At 40.8% G+C, this 13,285-nt stretch overlaps 1 pseudogene; it reads left to right on the top strand.

Moving 5' to 3' along the window:
• Nucleotides 1–359: 359 nt before the first annotated feature.
• LOC125406691 (optic atrophy 3 protein homolog pseudogene) lies at nt 360–653 on the top strand (annotated as a pseudogene).
• The last annotated feature ends 12,632 nt before the right edge of the window (nt 654–13,285 follow it).

Here is a 13,285-nt window from a genome sequence, read left to right as displayed (position 1 = left end):
CTTCTTATAATTTTATAGGGTTCTACAAACCAGAATTTCATTATCACCTTGTAATTCTTTATTCCTTCAAGATTTTCATTAAATCTTCTTTTCCTTTGTCAGAAACTACTGAGGATGAGGAGCTCAATTTTGTCTATAGCATCCACTAGCATTAGATCAAAACTCCCACAGAGGTCTGCAGGTTTGCATGTGCCAGGTATAATCACCAAGATGGAAGCACATGCTTTACCCAAACTGAAGCTGTTCTACCTGAGCACCTAGTAGGTCATAAAGCAGCCGGCCAATGCATCAAGGAGGCCACCTACAGTGAGTTCTTCTACATCGGACTGTCACCTGCCCACCTGTACCATTGGGTGGAGATGCAGACCAAGGTATGCATCTCAGGCTTCTGGGACACAACCATTAAGCCTCTGGACCAGGAGGTGCTAGCAGACCTGGGTGCTGAGCTACTAGGTAAGACCACCATCTTTATCATGGGCAACAGCTGCTTGGTCCTGAGTCCTGGAGTACTGCGGCCACCAGATGCAGCATCACAAGGAAGAGGAGGAGCAATTAGCCTGAATGTTCTGGAGGATGAGGTTGGACACCTGGTACAGGCACTGCAGGGTCAGTTACAATCAGTACCCAAGCTGTGTACCCTGGAAGAATTGTGAGCTGAGCTGCAGGAGAGGTACATACTCTGGTCTACAATGTGTACTTCACACACAAAAGCCAGGCAGCTTCTTCATTCAGGAAACATCCAGCTTCTGGGGCCTGAATTTGTCTATGACCCATGTGTGCCTCAACTGGGCATTCTCCCAAAACCATCCTGTGGGACACAAAAGAAGCCACTGTGACCTTGATGTAACCATAAAATGTAGTCAGTCCCTACTGACTGGACCCTGACCACTCCTGCTGAGAGTACCCCTGCAGGAGAAAGGTTCAAAGAGAGCCTGTCACCCCAACCTCTGACTCATGGCTTTATCCATATTGCTCAAACCCCACCTGGAACTATTGTGAACCTTTAAGATCTTGGCCAGTCTGTCTCCATGCTGGTATGGTAAAGGTGAAATTTTAAGCAGGGTTTAAACCTGATTAGGACCTAGTTAGACAAGGTCCCTAGTCCCTCAGAGGAGTGCCTTATTTCTTGTTAGTACGTTCAAGTCCCCTGAGAGGCTCACTTCAGGTCATCATAGCTTCATGTCTGCTCCTGTGATGAGGAAATAATGCAGTTGATAGCCATTCTTTCTCTTCATCCCATTCTTTTCTCTGAGCTCCTACAGGATCATGCTACAGAGATCACCTGATCCATCATCCTGTAGAGTTCTCCTTCAGTCCCTTCCATGGTGGAGGCTGATCTAAACTAGCTCTAATCTGACCCACCTAACTTGCAGCCCTGCTTCCCTGTTCTCCAAGTCTCTGGGCCTTGTTACAGGTGACACCATGTTTACTCCATCCCTCATCCTTCCCACTCTTCTTCAGTGGCATGTTTCAGGATCATGGGCAGATTGTCACACCCCTCCCATGCACATCTGTCTGCACACCCTCCCTTTCACTCCTGGAATCCTGTGCCCTCTGGTTCTCACTCCAGAGGCATGCCATATGACAAGAAATGTGACAGCAGGGCCTGCTCTCCCATAGTTCTGGAAACCAGCATCAGAGATGAGAGTTTTTGTGGGGCCACACTCCCTTTTCTGGCTGCGGAGTCTCCATCCCATCTGGACTCTGTGTCTTGTCTTCACGTGGTCTTCTCTTCTTGTTCTGTATCTTGCAAGGAAAGCTGTCCCAGAATATAAGGCCCTTCCCAAATACAGGGTAACCATACTGCAAGATCCTTAACTTAATCACATATGTGAAGACCCCTTTTTCCAAATAGGGACACAGTGAGAGGTCCAGATTTAGGGCATGTGTTTATCTTCTGGGGAACCAATATTTGACTTTTTGACCTCTGTATCTTAAAATTGCAAGGCCTCTGACAACTTGTTATGCTAGTGAACCATTCAGAAGCCTTCATTTGACTTTTTTGTCTAGGATTGGGTTCATTGTTACAGTTCCAGATGGATTGTGGAATGGGCAGAGGTACTCCTATGCCTCCCAAGAGAGGGGATAAAGAGACTCAATCCCAATATTTCCTAAACAGAAACCCAAGATATGTTTCTTAGATAGCATCTAAGCTCCTTCTAGAAAAGGGAGAAATTTGTGTACCACAGCTGAAGAAATGGAAACTAGTCGGGGTGTATTTACATTTGAGAGTGGCTGGACTGCGTGCAACTGTGACCCAGGGACAAAGACAAAGGTCAGATATGACTGCAAGAAGAAGGGAGGACAGGGGCAGGAGTCAGGGAAGCAGCTTAATGCTCAGTTGACATGGTTACCCTTTGTGGAGTCCAGTCTGACAATGACAGCTCTGTAGGCCATCCCAGTCCACTGGGTCCTAGGTCATTCCATTCCACAGCAGTCAGGGACAAGGCAGCCCAAGGTTGCTGAGCTTTTTAAGGCTAGTCATGGCCGACGCAGACAGATTGAATTCCCTGTTCTGATGATGAGGCTCCACAGTGTTGTAAGTGCACAAAGAAACCACACAAGAGCATTTCCTCTGTTTGTTTCAGAAGAAACTGAGGCACTGAGAGGATGTCACTTTCTTCAGTCACCCCAGCATAAAAACAGATGGATTGTGATTAGGCATCTGGGCCCATCCTGACAGAGTGGAACCTTTTCAGGGTCCTGATGCATCCAGAGATGGGAGAACCTGTGTCCCAATGTCAACGGTTGTAGTGATGAGGCAAACAGTCCTGCTTTTCATCCCACCTGGCTCCCACATGGATAGCTTTACACCCGAAACAACAACACACAAATTGTATTCATTTAAACTCTGCCTGGCCCATTAGCTCTAGCCTCTTACTGCCTAACTCTCACATCTTGATTAACCCATTTCTAATAATCTGTGTAGCACCACAAGGTGGTGGCTTACCGGGAAGATTCTAATCCATGTCCATCTCGGGCCAGAGCTTCATGGTGGTTCCGCCTCTGCTTTCTTTCTCCCACAATTCTGTTCTGTCTTCCCCACCTACCTATGTTCTGACCTATCAACCAAGCAATTTTCTTTATTAATTAATCAATGAAAACAACAGATAGATAGAAGACCCTCCTACATCAAATGATGACAGGGATAGAGTAAGCAGGATGGGGATCAAGGTGCCAGAACCCTTTGCAAGACATTAGGTCAAAGCAGCTTTCAAGACTCTGACTTCCAACATGCTGTAAGTATTTCCCATGTGGGGAAAAGAGTGAGAATAAGTTTGTGAATGAAAAAGAAGTTCCCCTTACCTCTCATTGAGTGTGTATGTATGCTCATGTGTGTGTGTGTATATATATCTTTTATCCATTGATAAAGGGTCTCTTATTGGCCTGGAACTCTCTAAGTAGGCTAGGCTGCCTGACCAGTAAGCCACAAGGATTCTCTTTATCTGCCTCTCTAGTACTGGGATTACAGGCACACACCATCATGCCTGGATATGTTTTTTAACCTGGGTTCTGGGGCCAAACTTCTCAGGCCAGTCATTCAGTCATTGTGTCTGCAAGGCAAGCTTTTTATCAACTGAGACATCTACTTATTCCCATTTCTTATATCTTTGATCTTTAATCTGCTATGAGTTTGGCTAAAAGGGCATTTGGTGGTCTTTAACCTATGCTCAATTTGGGTTTACCTATTGAAGTCTTTGGTTATTCAACCTTATTGTTTCTTTTGAACACTTATTATTCCTAATGCTAGTTCTCATTGGAGAATTTTATGGGGACACACACATAATTTTTGGTGAACTATTTGGAGGTTTTTATTTTTATATTGAGCTAATTTTTATATTGAATTTGACTTAAGGATAAACTCTCTTTGGATATCTGATAGCCTTTTCAAAGAGAATAACTTATAAGTATTTATATAGACATGCATAACCCATTACTATCAATCAATTTTCCATTTATACAAGACACATAAGTATGTCACCAAATAGTATATGAGTTTATAGAATTTTCCATTTCCATGATTTACTTTTCAACTACCAAATAATTCTGATGAACTTTAGGCATATGCCCAGAAGTGGTATAGCTAGATGCTATGGTAATTATACTTTTAGGTTCTTTAGACATCTCCATATTTTCTTCAATAGTGGCTGGACCAAGTTATGTCCCCATCAGCACTATATAAAGGTCCTGCTCTTTGATGCTTTCAATGAGACTGGCTCCATAGGCTCATAAGCTTGAATTCTTGGTCTGTAGTTAGGGGAACTGTTTGGGAAGGATTAGGAGGTGTGGCCTTGGAGGAGGTGTGTCACTGGATTTGGGCTTTGTGGTTTCAGAAGCTCAGTCTATGTCTCATTCTCTCTCTTGCTTGCTTCTCTGTGGGTCAGGATATAAGCTCTCATGACTGCCTGCCTGCTACCATTCTTCCTGCCATAATAATCACTGACTAACCCTCTGAAACTATAAGGGAGCCCTCAATTACGTGCTTTCTTTTATAATTGCTTTGGTCATGGTGTCTCTTCACAGCAATAGAACAGTAGCTGAGGCACTCTCCTACATATGAGGATTTGTCAATTTTTATTTTCTTGATGATATCCACTCTAACTAACATGTAATGGAATATTAATGTAGCTTTAAGCTGCATTTTTATGATGATGAAAGATGTTTAAGGGTTTTTATGTTTATTGTTCATCTGCATGCCATTTTTGAGAACTGTCTATTAATTTCATTAGCTCATTTGTAAACTGAGTTGTCTGTTTTTGGTGTCTAGTTCTTTGAATACTTTATATATTTCTTTATTAATTCTGTATCAGGTATATAGTGAATAAATATTTCTTCCCATTCTCTAGACCATCCCCATACTTATTTTCTCTTATGTATATATGCTTTTATTTTTATGCAATCTCACTTGCCAATTTTCAGTATTATTTACTGAACTATTGAAATCATTTCCATGATGTTCTTGCCTTTTCCTAGACCTGGGTGATATTTGTCTCTAAACATTTCAGAAATTTAACTCTTCATTAAAATCTTTGATTCATTCTCTAAATCAACGTTCCACAAAGATACCTACATCCCCACATTTATTACTGTGACTTTGACTAACAGCTAAGCTATGGAATCAGCTTAAGAGTTCCTCAGTAGTTGAATGGACAAAGACAATGTGTCATTTACTAGAGTGGGAATGTTGAAGACTGTTTTACCTTTTATTAAATCAAATCCATGCACAGTGATTGCAAAATAGAAGGGAGAGTTCAGGTAACATCACAGCTGCTCTGCTCACCCACCTGGAGAACCAGCCTACCACTACTGCACTGTAATCTCATTCCTCAAGGGCCAAAGGGAACTCTAAATGATAGCTCTGCCAGTTTGCGCATCATCCCAGAGAGGAAGAGAGAGAGAGAGAGAGAAAGAGAGAATGAGAGAGAGAACACAATCCTTGTCCTCAGTTCTTATCCAGTCACATACCCAGAGAAGACTATGCCCATAGAGCTAAGACACCCCAATACCATTGGGTTATTGGACAGAATTTCCATAATTAAGTCAAAGTTTTGTTTAATCATAAAGAAGAATCACGTCATGCTATTTACTACAAAAAGTATGTAACTGAGATGATCATGATAACTGAAGTAATCCACACAGACAATGCCACATTTGTATTAAACTGATATTCCTATATTACTTTATAGATATATTAACTATTTGTTTATATGTATATATGAAGATGAAAGAGAGATTAGGGGAGGGAGGAGTCTAAAGGGAAACAAGTGAGAGAGTGTGAACATGTTGACAAAATCTCAACGAAACCCAACAATGCATGCAATGAATGCACCCTGACATTCAGTGTGGAAAACCTGGAAAAACAAAGTACTAGGTTCCCGGTTCCTACAGATGAAATGGACAGACCAGGTTTAGAGTCTCTTCGATATTTATACTTCAGCCACTCACTCAGAGATTTTGATAGGTACTCTCAGCAGTCCAAAAGAATTACTCCAATTTTTCCACTAAAGTAAGGACTCCATCATGTGGGTCCCTGTTACAGGCCAGCAAATAATAACAGGTTTCATGCTTCTTAGGAGAGAGAAAATAGTGATGAAATCGACAAAACACTTTTCCATGGAAACAGCAGAGATGCAAGGTCCACACACCCTTGTTCCCAGAGCATGCTGACATCATTCAAACATCTCAGCCAACTTCATCTTCGTGTATTCCGTCTTGCTGTGCTTACACAGTCACCTAGCATGGTGAACCTCCAAAGTCAATGTTGTCTCCTCATATGTAGTCCCCGATATCCATCTGCAAAGGATGTGTCCTGAAACTAAGCAGAAATTTCTTTTATTTTTTTTCTCACCTCTGTTGTCTCCTCCATATTTCATTGCTAACTTAAAACACACTAAGTACTTTATAGGGCAAGAAGAGAGCTCTATACACATTATTTTCATTTTGCTAATTTCTGTTAGTTTTAGAACCTTTCCCAACAACAAAGGCCAATTTATGTCTATACAATTAATAATCTACTATGTGGGCTTGATTAACCTTTTTAAAATGAATTGTTATAGTATAGTGGGAAAAGTTTTATTTTTGTGTATTTTTTAAATTGTTCTTATTGAGCTATATATTTTTCTCCACTCCCCTCCCTCTTCCTCCCCTCCCCTTCTACACTCTACCATGTGGTCCCCATGTTTCCAATTTACTCAGGAGATTTTTTTGTGTGTTATGTCTAAAAGTCACTTACGAGTGAGTACATAAGATATTTGTCTTTCTGAGTCTGGATTACCTCACTCAATATGATTTTTTTTTTAGATCCATTCATTTGCCCTAAAGTTTCAAGATGTCATTACTCTTTTTGAGTAACTGAAGCTCTTGCAGAGTACCTGAGATCATTTCCCAGCACTCATGTCTGGTGGCTCACAACTTCCTATAACTTCAGCTCCAAGGATCTGATGACCTCTTCTGGCCTTTCAGGGCATCGATACACATGTGACATACATTCACACAGACAAGTACAGATAAATAAAACAAAATAGAATATGAACCAGGTTAACCAACTGTAGACAGCCCCTCACCGAAGCTCTTTCCAGCTGATTCTAGGTTGTCAAATTGACAATTCAAACTAACCATAACAAGGAGCAAGAATCCATTTTGTGGATAATTACAAATTTTTGTCTGTTCATAAACTGACAACATTTGTTTACTGGTTTGAGTGAGGATAAACAAATCAACATTTACATTCTTCTGTGGATAGAATTTCATTTCTTGTGGATAAATATTTAGAAATGTAATACTAGGATACATGACAGATGCACATCTAACTTAGTAAGAAACTGCCAAATTTCTTCCAGAGTGATTGCACCATTTGACATTCTAACAGTGACATGGTATTGTCAAAAGTCACTGCATATTCTTGTTATGATGGTTTGAATATGAAATCTCCACCACAGGCACAAGTGTTGAACATCTGACTCCCAGTAGGGTGGTATTTAGAAAAGTTGTGGAAACTTTAGGAGGTTAGGGCTGGCTGATGGAAGCTTCTCCCTGGGACTACGCCTTTCCACAAAACTAATTCTTCCCCTCTTTCTGCTTCTTGTGTACCACGAGTTGAAGAGTTTCCTCTATCACATGTTGGTGTTGCTGTGATGTTCAGTGTCACCTCAGGCATAAAAGGAGGGAGCCAGCTCTCTGGAGTCAATGCTCTGAAACTGTGAGAAAATCCTGTCTCGCTGTTCTTTTCTTTTGTAATTCTTGTTTGCTCTTCCTTTCTGAGATACAGTCTGTCCTAGCTTCATGTCTATTGCTGTAGGGAAATGCCCTGACAAAAGCAGCTTGGAGGAGGAAAAGGTTTCTTGGGCTTACAGTTCCATGTTACAGTGTCCCAGTCTGGGGAATTCAAGGCAAGAAACTCAAGCAGTTCATCACATCCACAGTCAAGAGAAGGGAGAAATGAATCTTGCATGCTGACTCATGTTTAGACCTCTTTCTACACTGGCTAGGGATTGATGCCACCCACAGTGAACTGGCCTTCTCATCTCAATTAATCAGGGCAATTTCCCAAGGACATACCCACAGGTATGTCCCTCAGTCACACTCTCTAAGTTATTCTAGATTGTGTCAAATTGACAATTAAAACTAACTATCATAAGATCTCATATAGCACAGGCTAGCCTCAAATCACTATATAGTTGAGGACAGCTTTAAAATCCTGACCTCCTGTCTCAGGTGTGTGTCATCATGCCCACTTTATGCTGTTTTGGAGACAGAACCCAGGACTTCATGCATGATAACCAAGAATTTTATCAACTGAGCTACAGCCTCAGAATCTTAAGGTATTTTGGTTGTGCATTCTGTCCTAACATTGAAAGAACTACCACACATTCCATTCTCTGTACTGCCAGTCTTCTGAAATTTAGACTCTAGTAGCAATGTGATGCTATCTTCTTGAGGTTTTGAAAATCTTCCTTTAATTATCTCTGCCATGTGTCTCCTTTTTATGCAAATGTTTGCTGTGACATATTGTTGCTAAGGCCTCAAATAATGTGCTCATTATTTTAAAAATCAATGTGTTTATCTTATTATTGAGCTGAAAACACATGCTGGACACAAGACCTTTATTAGATGTATGGTTTATGAGCACTCCCATTTGTGGTTTGTCTTCACTTTTTTGTGTGACAGTGTTCTCTGAAGGGACAAAGGTGCCACTGCGGTAAAATTCAGTTTCTCTGATGTCTTCTTGTCTGCAGGATTTTTGGTCAACTCAAGGTAATGGACTTTCTTTTCCCCTGTGACTTTGTTTTGTCATTTACCATTTGGGCTCTTCTGTGTAGGGCTAACATGCCTATTAAGTTAGTTTGTAGATGTAGTGTGGAATCTGTTGATTTTTGAAAATATTTTTATTTCATCTCTTTTTCAAGCATGTGAAGATTTAGGTATGTGGACCTGCACACACCACAGTTCAAGTGTGGAGGTCAGAGAAGAGCTTGTAGAAATCAGATCTCTCTTTCCACCATGTGAATTCCAGGGATCAAGCTCTGCTCATCAGGCTTGGTGAAATACCTTTACCCACAGGCTCAAAAATTAGTTCTATGCTGATTGTTTCATTTCAACTTATGTATATGCAACTACTTAACACCATTCATTGAAAATAATCTTTTCCCTATTGGATTTTAAATATAGTACCAAAAATAATCTGACCTAGGTGAGCATGGAGGCATTTGCCTAGTAAAGGAATTATACCGTTACTAAGGAGACTGAGGCAGGAAGATCAAATGTTTGAGGGTGGCCTAGACTGAATAGCAAGACACTTTCTGTGAGAGGGAGACGGAAAAGAAGAGGGAGAGGGAGAGAGAGAAAAAGGGAGAGAGAGAGAGAGAGAGAGAGAGAGAGAGAGAGAGAGAGAGAGAGAACTGATCTTAAATTCAAGTGTGTTCTCTACCTTCCTAAGCATTTGTGTCAAGATTCCAGCTTGAGGTTAATGTAGCCTCATAGGAAACGTGTCAAGCACAATGACCAAAAGCAATCTAGAGGGATGAAAGAGGTCATTTAGCATATACTTCCAGGTCACAGTTCATCGTTGAGGGAAATCAGAATAGGACTCAAGCAGCATCAGAAGCAAAAACTGTGGAACAATGGTGCTTTGGCCCATGCTTAGCTAGTTTTTTATTTTTTTGAGAGAGAATAAGTCAGACTTCATTGAAGGATAACCAAATTTTCAATTAGAAACAAACAAGAAACAGATACATAAGATGATATATAAATTACATACCTATGTGTAGATAAGTATCACTGGCCTTCCAAGAGGTGGGATTGAACAGTAAGACAGACCATTTAACCATGTGAACACATTTTCCTATTTGAAAATGTGTTCCACATGCCTTTCTGTCCCTGTGTTGTACTCCATGCTCTACTTTGGATAATGATTTGGACAGTGTCATTATAGGCATCGGAACAATATGTGAATACTTGCAGATACCGGAAAGATCTCAGACAATAGAGAATGATGGCGTGTTTGTGATGAGTTGAATGTATGGCCTGTAAAAAGGAATTCACAGTCCATTAAAAAATATTCATATTAATCATCAAAAAAGTGAAGTAGATTTTAATCTTGAGTTGCATTTTTGGACCTGTAGGGTTAAAAAATATACTTAATTGTTTGGGGTGTAAAAATGTGTGTAGTCAATATGCATTCCTTTATCATCTATGAGACTAGCTTTTCAAATAAGTAGACATCTGATAATCCATCCTCATAAAGTTCAAAATAAAACATCTATATACATACAGAGTATCACTGAGAATAATGCTTGCATTTTTCTTTTGTTCTTTTTTATTATTCATTTTGCATACCAGTCACAGTTCCCCCTCCCTCCCCTTCTGCTGCTTGCCCCACATACCCCTTGCCCCAGCATTTACTCCTCAGAGAGGCTAAAGCATTCCATGGGAAATCAACAAAGCCTGGCATATCCAGTTGAGGCAGGACTATCAAAGCTGAGCAAGAAATCCTACCATAGGGAATGGGCTCCAAAAAGTAAGTTCATGCACTTGCGATAAATCCTGGTCCCACTGCCCAAGCTATAGAACTATCACCCAAATTCAGAGGGCCTAGTTCATTCCCATGCAGGCTCCACAGTTCAGAGTCTATGTGCTTTCACTAGCTCAGGTCAGCTGGCTCTCTGTGAGTTTCTCCATCGTGATCTTGCCCCCACCCTCCTGTTCATATAATTCCATCTCCTTCTCTTTCACTGAATTCCAGGAACTTGATCCAGTACCTTGCTGTAGATGTCTGCATGTGCTTCCTTAACTATGTTCATAGGAACATTATTTATAATAGCCAGAACCTAGAAACCTAGATTTCCTCCAAATGAAGAATGGATAAAGAAAATGTGGTACACCTACCCAATGGAGTATTATTCAGCAGAAAAAAATGACATCATGAAATTTGCAGGCAAATGGATGGAACTAGAAAACAATTATCCTGAGTGAGGTAACCCAGAAAAATAAACATGGTGTGTACTCACTCATAAGTGAATATTAGATGTAAAGCAAACGATAACCAAGTTACAATCCACAGCCCCAAAGAAGCTAGGTAACAAGGAGGATCCTAAAGGGACATGCGTGGGTCTCCCTAGGAAGAGGAAATAGATAAGATCTCCTGGGTAAATGGGGGTGGGGAGTGGAATAGGAGAGGGGATGAGAACATTAGGGAACTGGGTGGTCAAAGTGGGGCAGGGACGGACAGGGACAGCGATGAAAGAGTTGTTAGTTAGCTTCCTTATAAAGCCAGAGACCCTGTTACTCCAGTTAACAGTCAAAAAAATCTCCCACAGACAAGTCTACAACATACACCAGCATTGCAAAGACAATTACTCAACTAGTCCCTCTTTAAGGTGATTCTAGACTGTGTCAAATTCACAATCACTAGGACATTTTATTTCTCTTAATACCACTGCAATAAAACTAATCAATACTTACAGTCTGCCATGCACCTAGACATTTACTTTGAAGGGATTTTCTCATTAAGATCTTACAACAACCTTAGGAAGTACATAGGTCTATTATTCTTATTAGCTAGGTGAAATGTTCAAGGCTTAGAGAGATCTTTAGGTTGACGAAAGTCATTTTCACTTGGTAAGTAATAAGTTCACACTTTGAATGCAGATGCTACATGAACATGTCTAGGTATCAAGCACCCATGTACTTCTTGGCATTTATTTAATTTTTATCTGCTGTCAGATTCTGAACTAGGATGTAGCATCTTGTCTTCTTTGGATCAATGCAGCCAGTTGATAGAGTCTTTTCTACCATGCAGAAAACTCTGGAATTGATCCACAGCACTGCTTAAACCAAACACAGTAGTAGACACCTGTGATTCCAGCACTTGGAATGTGAAGGCAGGACTAAAAGTCTTCCTTGGCCAATGTTATCCTCAACTAAGTAAAGAGTGAGTTGGAGGCCAGCTTGGGTTACATGACACTCTGCTTCAAAGGGAGCAGAGCAAGTTACTTCCATAAATTAAAGAGCTTGCCACCAACCCCAAGGACCTGAGTTTGATTGCTGGGACCCACATGGTGAATGGAAAACTGAATGTCTCAAAGCTAGTGCAGTGGCATATACACACATTCATACATGCACAAATGCATCTACACACAAAATAGATCAATTTAATAGAAATAATTGATTCTCTTATAAAGATAAATTGAAATTAAAGATAGGTAAAAGGAAAGGAAAGATGGAAGAACAAACAATGGAAGGAAGAAATCCCATGGGAGCCAACAAAGAACCGTGAGGTGGAGTGAATAGACATTTGGTCCTTTTTCTGGTGTCTGAGGATGGGATGAGGATGCTCTTAATACTGTCATCCTTCTGCAATCCGTGACACTTGAAAGCTTGGGCTGCTTTGGGAGGCTCCGCAGCAGAGCTGAAAGGGCAGTAATGAAACTCGGATGCTAATAAAGTCTGGGCCAGGGGCATTTTGCCCTAGTAGAGCATGATCCATATTTCCAGGAGCCTCTGATGCCCTTTTCAACAGTCTCTTTACAGCTCATTGGTGGGTAATAAGTCTTGACCAGTATTGGTCTTTGACACAGGTAGTAAAATACAATCTAAAAAGCACCCAGTGGAGTATAAAAGTCAGCATCAGGACAGAGGGGATGATTTCCAATGTCATATCTTTCCCATCTTGGATCACTAGGTACAAGATCAAAGGGGCAAGACGTTTGCTCACTGGACTAAATTATGAGTTAGACAAAACCTCATTCTGTTTCCTAGATATGGAAGCACACAAATAATTCTTTTCATAAAGTTTGACTTGGGGGCAGTGATGCTTAAAATATGCAATAATATTTCTGGTTTGTATCATCATTAGTTTGAGGAGGTCTTTGGAAAAAAACAACTGCTGACTTAGAAGGTGAAGACCTCAGAACAAAACATTATAGCCATATCTGTACTCAAGGTGTTAGGCTAAAGGAGAGAAGGATAACAGTGGGGCCAGCAAGATGACTCAGCTGCTAAGCCTGATGACCCAAGTCCTATGCATGAGAACCACATGGAGGAAGGAGAGAAATGATCTCCTATATGTTGTCCCCTGACAGTTACATGCATGCTGTGGAATGCTTGTGACACCCTCACCCTGACACAATAAACGCAGAGAAAAAATTAGTTGCAACAAAAAAGAGCATAATAGAGGCATGGAATTCTTCTCCAGATATTTGAATCAATGTTATTAGCAGGCTAAGTGGGGGTGATTATCCTCCTCCCAAAAAGTAACATACACTTAAAACCCTAAGGGACCTGAATA

This window comes from Myodes glareolus, chromosome 5, assembly GCF_982192425.1.
Source record: "Myodes glareolus chromosome 5, mMyoGla1.1, whole genome shotgun sequence".
Classification (NCBI taxonomy): domain Eukaryota; kingdom Metazoa; phylum Chordata; class Mammalia; order Rodentia; family Cricetidae; genus Myodes; species Myodes glareolus.
Note: the sequence above shows the minus strand (reverse complement) of the source record. Positions and strands in the feature narration are given on the sequence as shown.